This window comes from Lissotriton vulgaris, chromosome 5 (genome assembly GCF_964263255.1).
Source record: "Lissotriton vulgaris chromosome 5, aLisVul1.2, whole genome shotgun sequence".
NCBI classification, from domain to species: domain Eukaryota; kingdom Metazoa; phylum Chordata; class Amphibia; order Caudata; family Salamandridae; genus Lissotriton; species Lissotriton vulgaris.
Window position 1 is genome coordinate 1,462,125,557 of NC_141693.1, and position 13,756 is coordinate 1,462,139,312.

The 13,756-nt window shown below is 41.9% G+C and overlaps 1 pseudogene; it reads left to right on the plus strand.

Annotated features, from left to right (window-relative positions):
- The first annotated feature begins 1,878 nt into the window (after positions 1 to 1,878).
- Positions 1,879 to 10,340, plus strand: LOC147712750 (dicarboxylate carrier UCP2-like; annotated as a pseudogene).
- The last annotated feature ends 3,416 nt before the right edge of the window (positions 10,341 to 13,756 follow it).

Consider the following 13,756-nt stretch of genomic DNA (forward strand, 5'->3'; position numbering starts at 1 on the left):
GGCAAGAACAACTGTAATCAGGAATACCATTCTCAGCCGCCTGGACTACTGCAACGCCTTGTTACTGGAATCACCTGGATATCTGATTACCAGACTACAGAGTATCCAGGTGGCAGCAGCTAAGTTGGCACTCTCACGAACCCGTCGATCCTCAACAACTCAAGCGCTGGCTGACTTGCACTGGCTCCCCGTGCCTCAGAGGATTCTTTTTAAGTCCTTATGCACCGTTTTCAAAGCAGTGCATGGTCAGGGCCCTAAGCCACTCCAGGACAAGTTCCAGTGGTACAAACCCACATGGGCCCTCTGCTCCTCTTTCACAAACCTTGTCAGAATACCTAGGATTAGAAAAGTGACCCAGGGTGGCAGAGCTTTTAGTGTAGCAGCGGCCCGCCTCTGGAATAGCCTTCCAATTGAAATCAGGAAAATCAGCAAATTACTGTTGTTCCGTAAAAAAATGAAGACCTTGCCCTTTCCAAGGGTATTCCCCCCCCCCAGGGGTAATAGTAAGAGACCCTTGTCGAGACACCCTCCTCATGCTCTCAAGTTTGACTGTTTTCGTTGCACCTTTCTTCAGCGCAAGGATGCCCGCAGGGTTACAGCTCACTCTATAAATGATAAATAAATAAATAAATTCTTTCATGTATAATGATGGGTATGTCTCCTATAAAATACAAAATAAATAATGCACAGTTACTAATAAAAATCCACCAACTTGTACAAAAGTTATAAAGAGATTGCCACATTATCATGAAAATCTAACGATTGAAGAAAACATTCTTAGTTCAATGAACATTTCAGCCTAAATGAAAGGACAATTCCTCATCTTTGTTCAGACCTTCAGGATGCTTGCTGTCATATTTTATGATCATCCTTGATTCTAACTTGCACACTTCTCGCTCTGTTGCCTCCTCTCTCTGAAATTGTAATTCTATCCAAGGCACAAAATTTCAACAGCTTCATGTCTTTACTGTGTTTTTCTTTCAAATGCCTTGCTATAGGGTATTGTTTATCCTCTCTAGTTAATGCTTGCATGTGTTCTAAAATGCGCTTCTTAACTTTATGAATTGTGCTCCCAATGTAGATTAATTTGCATGGGCATATCAAGACAAAGACACAAAAATCAGAGTTGCAAGTTAGATGTTTCTTGATGATAAATGGTTTTAGGTTCTCTGATAGCTCTATTTGTTTGCAACAATCGCTATTTTTGCATGCTTCGCACTCTCCACAAGTATAAAACCATTCAATCTGGCTTAGTTCTATTGAGAATTGTACAGTGCTAGTGCACAACATATCTTTCAAAGAGATACATTTTCTGAAAGTGGTCTTAGGATTTTCTCCTACTTCTTTCCTTAATGTATCAGCTGTCTTCAAAACATGCCAAAACTTTTTTAAACATCTTTTCATTTTCCAGGCCTGGTTGCTGTAAAGGTTTGGTGCAATCTGTCAAGAGGGAGCTCACAAAAAAATGGTCGCAAAAAACGTTTTGCCCATGCAATATTGCAATACAGAAAAAACTGCTGACCCAGACACTGCACTTTCCAATCTTGCTGCTTTCAATCGCCAACCTCCCCTGGCTCTGTCCCCCTTTCTCTCAACCTTTCTTTCAATGTATTGTAACGAGGATAAGTAGTATGGTCCTTCGTACTTTGTTTTCTGAACCCTTACCTATGGAAGATCAGGGCTACCGGGAAAGAAAGTTCGACATGCGGGACACCTTTATGGAATCCTGATCCTGCACCCACCTCGTCCTGAAACACTTGAGTAAGACTTGGGGCCAGAGTTTTCTGCCTTGTCTTAACACTACATTGTATCCATTGAGGTTCCTTCACATCGACCTATTTTTCCAAGTTTTAACCTAATAACCTCCCGTCCGTCAACATGTTTGGATTCAAGCCTACAGATTGCTTCCCACTGAGGCTGTGAAGTTCGTAGGGGCTGGGACCGCTGCCTGCATCGCTGACCTGTTCGCTTTCCCACTGGACACTGCCAAAGTCCGGCTTCAGATACAAGGTGAGAGCAATTCTCTGTCCAGTCAGTCCAGGGCGGCGCCGTACAGGGGTGTGTTTGGGACCATCAGCACCATGGTGAAGACTGAGAGCCAAAAGAGCCTCATCTGGCGCTGGTCGAGGGGCTGCAGCATCAGATGAGCTTCGCCTCCGTCTGGATTGGGCTGTATGACTCCGTGTTATGGCAGAGTTTTTGGCTTTATTTAGCAGTGATATAGATCATTAATCTTGCTTGCATCTAGTATAGGTATTCTTAGCCTGTGTTGGCCCTTTTAAGCCCTTTTTCCAGACCTAGAAGAGGATAGCTGCTTAATATGCCTTTATTCTTGACTTTAACCTGTCTATTGCCTATTGGCTTTGACATATTAGACACATTGGTATGGTTTATGTAGGTATTCTGACAGAGCTGAGGAGCATTTCACCCCTTTCAGGCCTACAGGCCTAGAGCTAGAGGGACTCCATCTTGATGAAGCTGAGAGGCTTTTCAGGGCAAAGGCAAAGTTTATAGTTAAGGCTGTTTTTCACTTGGAGAGAACCGGTCTGGGCCGGCCCTTATCGGTAGGCTGTATTATTCTCTGTGTTGAAGACACCACAAAAGGCTGGCCAGCTGGGTGTGTGTCCTTGATGCGAAGTGATGCAGAGACCTGGTGGGCGGCAGGCTGATGGCTGGAACTTTCCATGAGGAAACAGCATTCTATATCAGTGAAGTGCAGAGGCGGAGTCAGTCAGTCAGCCAGAGAGTCAAGCAGAGAGGGAGTCGAGTGAAGGTGGCGAAGCCAGAGGGTCGTGTTAAGGTGGAGGAGTGAAAAGCAGTGGAGTGGAGTTGGCAGAGAGAGAGAGAGGGTTCAAGCTGGAGAAGAGCTGAGTTGAATGGTGAGCTGGAACTGAAGGAAGCAGTCAGAAGCAGTTGCTTATCAGGAGGAGGTGTGAATAGCTGGAGTCTGAAGTAATGCCTTTTAGAAGAGACGGAGGAGAGATCATGGACTAACCTATGGGAGCAGATGGAGTTAATTGGACATTAGCGCAGAGACAGAGTGAATAAGCTAGTGGAATGAACGGTGATCAGAGCGGCAGGAACCATTAAGATTGAAGATAGAAGGTGGAGACAGTTCGTGTGGGGGAGAGGAGTCCAGAGACAGAGCGATCAGCGCAGAGGTGTAACCAAGAGTGCAGGAGAGAGAGGGAGTCTGAGATGAGCCAAGGCACAGACGAGAGAGGAACCCAGATGACAGCTAGAACAAGACTTCACACTAATCAGGTGATATTGTTTTCATCACATTAGTTTACTTTACACTTGCATCTTAATCTTGTCCTTATTCCCTAGGCTATTGCTATGTTTAATCTTTTCTCTTTCAGCGGTGTGTTCTACCTATAGTCTTTGTCAGATCTGTGTAAATGTTTATATTGTTGTAATAAAACAACCCCCAGTTTATAACAAACTGGTGTGTATCTCCTATTCTTGTTCAATCCAGGTGAACAAAGCTCCTAGGTAGTTACTAGGTACGTGAATGGATGAGTAATCCCAATCAGGTAAGTGGTGATCACATAAATAGGGAGTGAGTGGACCTATGATGCCGAGAATAGGGAACACACGATATTAATTGGCTAACTCCTAATATTGTAGTAGCAGACCCTTAGTGAAGAGACTTCCCAATATATATATATATATATATGTATAGGTGTTCATAGGAATGTGGTCGTCGTTGATATGCGGCGTTAATGAGAGCACTGGGGAGGATTACCAGTGTGTATACCCACTGGATTGTGGCTTGAATAAGTGAGAACACTAGGAGGTCGAACTAGTGTGTAGTTTCGCAGGATTGCAAACAGTTTGGAAAAGGGAGCATTGGGTTCTGCAGGCCCATGTGTAGACGCACCGGATTGTGTGTCATATCTGCCCTAGGGTAGAACGGTCTGGGTCAGGGTGGCCGCAAGACCAACTGATGTAAATAAGTGTGGTGTAGGGTATGGATATCCCTAGTAATCAGTGAGTATTCTTAGTATCCCTATAGATTTAGTGGTGTTTTTAATAATATGAGCTTGTATATTGCGAGTTCCCCATCCTCAGGTAGGTACCAGGTGCCTGGATAGTTGGTCCTGAGGAGGGATGTGATTACGTTCTGGCTGGGTTGGAGGGGCCCCTAGGGGCTGATCCCACCTACTCAGAAAATCCAGCCATAACATCTGGCGTCACGAACTGCTTACCTATCCTGTGTGTCCTGGCCATGTGCTTAGAGAGTTTCCCATGTGTTCTGAGGGAGTGCCCTGAACGCTGGTTCCATCAGGCGTAATGTTGCAGTTTATGTAGCCTGTTAGACCTATGGGCTTGAACAGTTGCAGCGTGAGGAGAGTGCATTACATCATGGCATTTGGTTTATTCAGGGTGGAAGGAATGGTTTTCATCTTGGTGTTTAAACTGTCAGAGTTGAAGGATGGCATTACATGAGGAAGCCAGTTACATCTATGTGATGGTCCAATTGTATAAATGTGTGTAAAAATGCTTTTAAATTGCCCATTCAATTGCTTGCTGCATTTGCTTATGCTGTGCAATGTGAAATGTGTTCATTGTAATATGATCTGTGAAGTTCTTTGAATATAGCTCCTTGTAAATATGACTTGTGAATAGCGCCATTTTATTGTGGCTTGTGAGGTGCATGTTCTCATGTTGATCTGCTGTGTTCCTTGTGCATTGCGCCTTGGAAATGTTGTTTGTGAAAAGCTTGTCTTGTAAATATGGCTTGTGAATAGCGCCATGTGGTCATGGCTTGGACAGGGCATGTTATCATTACGTTTGGCAGGAGAGAGCTGGATCTCTCTCGGGTGCTTGGGGATAACGTTTTTGAAAATATGTGTACGTGTCATCTGTAAACGTGAAGAAATGTGCTAATGATTTTCCCATGTATCTGCAGTCGTTGGGAAATGATTCTGCTTGAGCTGCCAAAGGGTTAATATCTTGAGTTGAGATGGCAGTCTTTATTTTTTACATGCTGTCAACATGCATGGTTATCTGACCTGACTATAAAAGTCAGTGGATTATTTGATGGTTTGATTTTGACTTTTTTTGATTCCTTGGTCTGCCTATGTGCTTTGTCAGTTTCTTGACGGAAAGGTACCATCTTGTGCTTTGCAAAGGGTTCTGTTCATTTCACATTCTTTTTGAAATGCGTCTACGAATTTGTGTGGGTTTGCCTTGGAACTGATGTGGTTATAAATCAACCAGTCGGATTACGGAGAGAGCTGTGTTCTTTTAAAATGAGTGAAATGTTAAAAAGATGGCCCGTTAGAATGCATGCTACGGGCTGTTTTCATTAATTATTTCTTTGAGGGTTTTCCATCTAGACAGGAATGTGCTGGTTGCAATGATTACAGGTTGAGTATAATCAATCTTGCCCGACAGTGCATGGTAACATGTGCTTTTAATTAGTGGAAGGCAACCATGTGCCTTTGAAAGAAAAAAAATGTTAAAATGTAACATTATTATTTTCCCAAATGTAAATTAAAATGTATGCTTTTATAAATGTGTCAGCAAATCCTTAAATTTAATACAATGTTGAAATGTATCTGCATTTTATGTTGTTTTACAAATTATTTCTCTTTTCAGCAGCTGACAATGGACCATGTTAATTCGCTTTTTTCCCAAATGCAGAATGTATAATCTTGTGTGTATAAGTTAGTTGCCCCTTTCTAAATAAGTGCCCATATTTTAAATGTCTTGCCTTTAGCTGAATTGGTTGGACAAAAGTCTTTTTAAAAAACTGGAACTTTTAATTGGCAGTACACTGTAACAGACTTGTTTTTTTTTTAAATGCTAGCTTTCGTTGGTTAGCACAAATAAGGCATGAGAACAGGCAAAAGTATTTGTTTGTCGACCTTGGCAGACCAGCTGGTTTGTGCAGACAAGTTTTTTTTCCTTCATTCTGCAAGTTTCGATCACGTCCCTGTTCGTTATGATTGGCTACAATCCAATTTTCTTCCGCGGATGGCTTGTTTATTTAAGGGAGGGGCTGGTTTGGAGAGGCTCATCATATGGCAGTGTTTCAAGTAGCTTCATACTGTAGCGTGGCTCCTGCTCTGAAGGGAGGGGCTGGCTTAGTAAGGATTAGGGTATGTTAGGCCCTGCTAATGTTATTAAAAGTTAAATTTTGAATGTTTTTGATTAATTAGGATATTTTCTTTTCAATAATGAAAGGCACCCGGGGTGCTTTTTAAATGGAAAATTTTATTTTACAAGAATAATGATACTTGTTCTCTTGTTCCTAGGATTGCTGAAGTTGTGGTTGTGCGTGGGTCCCTCCCCCTTCCACTTTTTTTTTTGTTTTAGCTTTTTACTTTCATGTTTTTATTTTAGTTTATTATTTTTGGATGATGGAACCAGACCAGACCTGACCAGACCGGGTGATGGATGGACGCATTGGAGGAAGTGTCCGGATACCGAGGATGCAGGGTGGTGGCCTACACTGAAGAATTTGGACATTATTGCTTGGCCTGCATTTTTTTGTTGACATCACTACGAGCAGGCCCCACTTAAAAAAAATAAACCCATAAACATGTTTTATTTGTTACAGAATTTTAAAAGGATTTGATGAATAATCCCTTGGACAAGCAGGCCCCACTTTTTAAAAAAAAAACATGTCACCTATTATAGTTTTTCTGTTTTCTTCAAAACAGTTTTTTGCCAATGAAGGACTTTTTTTTTTTTTGAATGGTGGTGCCCACATGTGTTCCACAGTGTGATTTAAAAGCTTGATGTTACACCAGCTATCTTGTAGAAATGGGGTTGTTGTTTTTTTTTTTACTGTTCTTGCATTTTCACCTTGATTGATCAAAGGGTGGTTACCTTAAATTTTGGATTGTTATGATTATGTATTAATGTTTGCCCAGACCTTGAAACAGTACTTCTATGTATTAATGTTTGCCCAAACCTTGACACAGTTTGTCATGTCTACTTCCCAGATTTCACCAAAATGTTAGCTTAAGTTAACTAAAGTAGGTAGGCCTCATTTAGGCCCATTGTTATTTTCATCCCACAAACATGCCCCTACACCAATAGATTTCATGAGTCATCATTAGCTTAAGTTGCCTATAGTAGGTAGGGCTCATTTAGGCCCTTTGTTGTTTTCTCATTAGGAGTTGAAACACATTTAGTTCTTAAGTTGACATTAGTAGGTAGGCCTCATTTAGGCTTAAGTTGTCCGAAGTAGGCCCCATTTAGGCCCCTTGCTGTTTTCATTCAACACATAAGTCCCTACATCACTAGATTTCACCAGTTATCATTAGAAGTTGAGGCACATTTAGTTTGAAGATGCTTTGGTTAGTTTCTGTTGTTATCAGATCCAATCTCAGATATGTTTCGGCATTCAAGTCAAGGGTGCTTTGATTTGTTTTTAGGTTTCTATTCCCTACAATTGGTTTCAGGTGGAATTTCCTTGAGTTGTCATTGTTTTTAGGGAGTTTTTTAGGTTTTGATTTGTTGATAGATTGTGTTGATGTTTGTTTATCTAGATGTTATTGTTTATAAGATGTTCGCAAGATAAGGATCTAAGGGTGGATGGCAGAGTTATTTAGCAGTGATATAGATCTTAATCTTGCTCACATCTAAGATAGGTATTCTTAGCCTATGTTGGATAGATTATGTTGATGTTTGTTTAGATGGTTGTTGTTGTTTATTGATGCTCGCAAGATAAGGATCTAAGGGTGGAATGTTATGGCAGAGTTTTTGGCTTTATTTAGCAGTGATATAGATCATTAATCTTGCTCGCATCTAGTATAGGTATTCTTAGCCTGTGTTGGCCCTTTTAAGCCCTTTTTCCAGACCTAGAAGAGGATAGCTGCTTAATATGCCTTTATTCTTGACTTTAACCTGTCTATTGCCTATTGGCTTTGACATATTAGACACATTGGTATGGTTTATGTAGGTATTCTGACAGAGCTGAGGAGCATTTCACCCCTTTCAGGCCTACAGGCCTAGAGCTAGAGGGACTCCATCTTGATGAAGCTGAGAGGCTTTTCAGGGCAAAGGCAAAGTTTATAGTTAAGGCTGTTTTTCACTTGGAGAGAACCGGTCTGGGCCGGCCCTTATCGGTAGGCTGTATTATTCTCTGTGTTGAAGACACCACAAAAGGCTGGCCAGCTGGGTGTGTGTCCTTGATGCGAAGTGATGCAGAGACCTGGTGGGCGGCAGGCTGATGGCTGGAACTTTCCATGAGGAAACAGCATTCTATATCAGTGAAGTGCAGAGGCGGAGTCAGTCAGTCAGCCAGAGAGTCAAGCAGAGAGGGAGTCGAGTGAAGGTGGCGAAGCCAGAGGGTCGTGTTAAGGTGGAGGAGTGAAAAGCAGTGGAGTGGAGTTGGCAGAGAGAGAGAGAGGGTTCAAGCTGGAGAAGAGCTGAGTTGAATGGTGAGCTGGAACTGAAGGAAGCAGTCAGAAGCAGTTGCTTATCAGGAGGAGGTGTGAATAGCTGGAGTCTGAAGTAATGCCTTTTAGAAGAGACGGAGGAGAGATCGTGGACTAACCTATGGGAGCAGATGGAGTTAATTGGACATTGGCGCAGAGACAGAGTGAATAAGCTAGTGGAATGAACGGTGATCAGAGCGGCAGGAACCATTAAGATTGAAGATAGAAGGTGGAGACAGTTCGTGTGGGGGAGAGGAGTCCAGAGACAGAGCGATCAGCGCAGAGGTGTAACCAAGAGTGCAGGAGAGAGAGGGAGTCTGAGATGAGCCAAGGCACAGACGAGAGAGGAACCCAGATGACAGCTAGAACAAGACTTCACACTAATCAGGTGATATTGTTTTCATCACATTAGTTTACTTTACACTTGCATCTTAATCTTGTCCTTATTCCCTAGGCTATTGCTATGTTTAATCTTTTCTCTTTCAGCGGTGTGTTCTACCTATAGTCTTTGTCAGATCTGTGTAAATGTTTATATTGTTGTAATAAAACAACCCCCAGTTTATAACAAACTGGTGTGTATCTCCTATTCTTGTTCAATCCAGGTGAACAAAGCTCCTAGGTAGTTACTAGGTACGTGAATGGATGAGTAATCCCAATCAGGTAAGTGGTGATCACATAAATAGGGAGTGAGTGGACCTATGATGCCGAGAATAGGGAACACACGATATTAATTGGCTAACTCCTAATATTGTAGTAGCAGACCCTTAGTGAAGAGACTTCCCAATATATATATATATATATGTATAGGTGTTCATAGGAATGTGGTCGTCGTTGATATGCGGCGTTAATGAGAGCACTGGGGAGGATTACCAGTGTGTATACCCACTGGATTGTGGCTTGAATAAGTGAGAACACTAGGAGGTCGAACTAGTGTGTAGTTTCGCAGGATTGCGAACAGTTTGGAAAAGGGAGCATTGGGTTCTGCAGGCCCATGTGTAGACGCACCGGATTGTGTGTCATATCTGCCCTAGGGTAGAACGGTCTGGGTCAGGGTGGCCGCGAGACCAACTGATGTAAATAAGTGTGGTGTAGGGTATGGATATCCCTAGTAATCAGTGAGTATTCTTAGTATCCCTATAGATTTAGTGGTGTTTTTAATAATATGAGCTTGTATATTGCGAGTTCCCCATCCTCAGGTAGGTACCAGGTGCCTGGATAGTTGGTCCTGAGGAGGGATGTGATTACGTTCTGGCTGGGTTGGAGGGGCCCCTAGGGGCTGATCCCACCTACTCAGAAAATCCAGCCATAACACTCCGTCAAGCTTTTCTACACTAAGCGGTCTGAACATGTTGGCACTGGCAGCAGGCTCCTTGCCGGTTGCACCAGCGGAGTCATGGCCGTGGCCATCGCCCAACCAACAGACGTGGTGAAGGTGAGGTTTCAGGCCCAGGCGAATGTCACCAGTGCCAGCCGGCGAAACAAAGGGACCATGGATGCCTATAAAACCATAGCCAAGGAGGAAGGCATGAAGGGCCTCCGGAAAGGTACTGCGCCCAACATCACTCATAATATCATTGTGAACTGCACTGAATTGGTCACCTACGATCTGATAAAAGACTTGCTGCTAAAGTCCAACCTTATGACAGATACTCTGCCCTGTCACTTCACCTCTGCCTTCGGTGCCGGATTCTGCACAACTGTAATCGCCTCCCCAGTTGATGTTGTGAAGACTAGATACATGAACTCTGCCCCGGGCCAGTACGCATCGCCTTAAACTGAGCGCTCACCATGTTCAGAAAGGAAGGGCCTTTCGCCTTCTACAAAGGATTTATGCCCTCGTTCCTTAGGCTCTGATCCTAGAACATGGTCATGTTTGTCCCCTACGAGCAGCTGAAGAGGGCCATGATGCAGGCCCAGGTCTCGTGGGAGGCTCCCCTCTAAGCCCGCTGGGAGCATGGTTTGGGCTGCTCCAGATCTTGCACTCAGAATTGTTTTACCTCTACCTCTAGCCTTGATTTCTCTCGTGTTTCCATAGTTAATGAAGATATTTGGAAAAAGAACTTCATTGGGAAAGTAGGTTCAAAGCTTTTCCCCTCGGACATTGATCCTGAGGGTTAAGGTGGTGAAAAAATTGATATTATTGGTTTCCGTTGGTTCAAATTTGAATTTAAGAATAGAAAATCTTATGGAAAAGTATACATTTCCAAGAGGGGTCCATCTGTTTCAGTATGGCAAGACAAAGGAAATTTGGATATAATTTTAGATCCCAATTCAATTGAGAAGGTGCTTGTGATGGATGAGGGCATCAAGGTTGGTGAAAAAGTATTTAAAAAGTTTCCTTTGGTCTTTCAAAAGGAAATTGGCAAATTAAAAGACTTTGAACACAAGATTATACTTAAAGATGACGCTATGCCAAAGATTCACAGAGTCAGGAACGTTCTCATTGCATTAAGGAACGATGTTGCTACAGAACTTGACAGATTAGTAGCCTCAGACATAATTGAGCCTGTTGAAGCTTCGGCCTGAGTTTCTCCCTTAGTCGTAGTTAAGCGCAGCCACGGAAAATTGAGACTCTGTGTTGATTTGCATCACCTTAATGATAATATTGTAGTGGACCAGTTCCCGTTGCCAAAGATGAATGAAATGTTAGCTTTATTAGATGGTGCCAAGTGGTTTAGCACTATTGATTTATCTCCTGCGTACCATCAGATTCGGCTGTCAAAGGACAGCAAGAAGTACACCCTTTTCATTACCCCACAAGGTTGTTTCTAGTTTAAAAGGATGCCCTTCGGTCTGTCTTCCAATGCCTGATGCATAGGTTGTTTGATAACATCAAAAACACAATTTTTTTTCAGGATGACATCCTTATTTTTGGAAAAAACAAAGTGGAACATGACAAATCTTTAGAAACTGTTCTAAATTTTCTAGAATCAAAAGGTTTTGTTGCAGGGATTCCGTGCTCAGACAGAACTGTGCATAGAGGCTTGGAACCTCAGTGAATTAGGATGTCCCAAAACTCAACCTAGTAGCCAAAAATCCCCTACCAGACTAGCAATCAGTGTCTCATTGGTCATCATAAACTCCCAATGCTTAGACAAACCAGAACATGAACTTAGTACACCTCAGGTAACGTTGAACATATGAATACTCTTTCGTTATACAATCATTTCAGTCCAGAACAAGGAGTAAAAGAGGACACGTGCATATTTGAAATGTTTATTCACTAATGCCGTGCTCTCAAGCGCAGTATCTTAGCTAATACAAACAAACATATTATAAGAAACAAAGTAATCAGCATAGTCACTAGTCCATAGAACACAAACGATGCAAGCATAGTATTATGCTAAAATGAATAGGGTTTAACAAAACCTAATTCTCACCCTCCCTGGCTAGTATATTATATTATATCTAAGAAGGTCTCTTGTGGGTTTTAGCAAAGCGGCCTCATACCTCAAGATCCTAGGGGTAAGAGATCACATCATCAGCAACCAGCTCTCTGCATGCGAAGCACCATCAAGTGTGTTGGTATGCTCGTGTGCAAAGCAATATAAAACACGCCTAAAGCCAGAACTTGGCTGCAGCTGCATGTATGTTTTGTCTAGGGACGTGTGAAGATCAGTGCTCATAACAACTACTGTGTTGAGATATCCTTGAAGGTTTCAGCACTCACTGTACAGACACAGCTCACCAAGCAAGGCTGATATCAGTGTAACTACATATTATTCTCGTATGAACCGAAAACATTTTACTAGGCTCAAAGCTAAAGCAGCAGATGTGTGTCGTGTGCAAAAAGCAGCAGAAAGGAAAAATGGTGTTTAAACTCACAAAAAGCTCATGCTAACTTAACACAGTAATCTGGCTACATCTATCCATATATCAGTTTAACAATTGAATACTCAAAATGCACTTTTGCAAGTGATAATGTCACGTACTTAGGACATGTTATTGACAGTGATGGTATTAGACCTAAACCTAATCTTATTGACGCTATCAAATGTGCCCCTTCCCCTAATAGTAAGGATGATGTTAGATCATTTATTGGTCTTGCGGAATTTTGTTCAAAGTACATTCCAAATTTCGCAGCTAGGACTTATAACATTAGGCAACTTTTAAAGAACAAGACAAAATTTATTTGGTCACCTGAATGTGAGCAAGATTTTGTAGATTTTAAAGATTGTATCACTAAAATTGCTTCTTTGAAGAGTTTTGTCCCTGAGGCGAAAACCTTAATTACTACTGATGCCAGTATTAAAGGGTTAGGAGCTGTTTTGGCTCAAATTGATCCGAATGGCAATGAACTTATTGTAGCTTATGCTTCCAGATCTCTGTCACCTACTGGGGAGAAGTACTCTACCATCAAGAAAGAGACTTTAGCGTGTGTTTGGGCGGTTGATCATTTCTGTGCATTTGTATGGGGGAAGCAATTTACATTACGTTGTGATCATAAACCTTTACTTAAAGTCCTAACCACGGAAGGTACAATCAATACTTCGGCTAGAGTTGCTCAACTTGCTTTAGGACTGCAAGACTATTGTTATAAATTAATGTATTTACCGGGAAAGGAAAACTGCATAGCTGATTTCCTTTCTAGAATGCCTAAACAATTAGATAAGTGTGAAGATGAAATTTGGAATTCTTTCCAGATTGCGTTTTTACATGATTTGGGTGATGTTGGTATACTGAAGGATAAATGGGAAGAAGAATATCTTAAAGTTGAAGAGCTATCTCAAGTAAAATCACATCTTGCACAATCTTGGCCGAGAATAGTGGACAGTCATCATCCCTTAAAACCTTTTTGGGAAGTCAGGTTTGATCTCGCTGTTTGGGGTGAAAACATCTGGCGAGGTGAAAGAGTTATTCCCCCCAAGACTTTGCGTCCTTCTATTATAGCCTTGTATCATGAGGGACATTTTGGCATCGTTCGCTCAAACAAACTGTTAAAACTTCGTTTTGGTGGCCGGCATGGATGCTGAAATTGAGAAATTTGTGAGAGGTTGTAAATCTTGTCAAGCAGCTGATAAGTCTTTAGTCACTCTCAAACCTCCATTACGTAATATGACCAGACCTAATTTACCTTGGAACACACGGCCATCGACATCATGGGTCCAATTGGAAATTAGCAAAAATACATTTTGGTGTTAATGGATTTGTATTCTAGGTGGCCTTTTGTTAAGATTGTTGACAAGGCTGACACGGATTCTGTTTTGCATTTTCTAGATCAGTCATTTATCATGGAAGGTATTCCTTCCTTGTTATTGAGTGATAATGGCGGACAATTCTTGTCAAACAAAGCTGTGGAATATTTCAATAGACTTGGCATTAAACACAAAACAACATCACTGTATAATCCAAACAGT